The sequence below is a fragment of the Myzus persicae genome, unplaced genomic scaffold (genome assembly GCF_001856785.1).
Source record: "Myzus persicae strain clone G006 unplaced genomic scaffold, MPER_G0061.0, whole genome shotgun sequence".
NCBI classification, from domain to species: Eukaryota; Metazoa; Arthropoda; class Insecta; order Hemiptera; family Aphididae; genus Myzus; species Myzus persicae.
The window spans coordinates 6323-6985 of NW_019101775.1; positions in this window are offsets into that span (position 1 = coordinate 6323).

The following is a 663-nucleotide window of genomic DNA, read 5'->3' on the forward strand; positions in this document are numbered from 1 at the left end:
GGTAATCACACATAACTAATGACCTTTATTTGTTTGTTTCATTGTTGTTGCTATCTTTGCGGTAACTTAGTATGACAGTGACGGTGACAAGTAAATAGTTCACCTTATATTTATGGCTGACAATCATTAATAAGAATAAATCTGAACATTAATGTAGGTTCAATATTGGTAGTAAACACTACAGAAAACACTATCATATTTATTTGACTATATAGGTACTTAAAATATATCATTTCTTAAATATATTTTTATATTATTGTAATCTGTTAGGTATTAAATATTTTATATTAAAAAAAAAATATATATACTTCATAAAGTTAACCAGAATAAATCCATTCACACAACCTTTACCCTCAGACATATTCCTTGTCCTGGTATTGTTCTATACGGAATTCCAATTCCCTATTCTCCAAAAATGACATACCTCAACCTTACTTTAGATCAAAGATTAAAGTGGGCTCATCATATTAAAATCAAAAGATAATCTTTGAATCATCGTCTTTGCTTACATAAACCCTTATTATCCAATAATAATCACACCTCTATTAGAACAAAACTGCTTGTGTACAAAACACTATTGAAACCACTATGGACCTACGGCCTTCAGCTTTGGGGTAATGCGAAAAAGACAAACATCTTGAAAATCCAAACTTTTCAAAATAT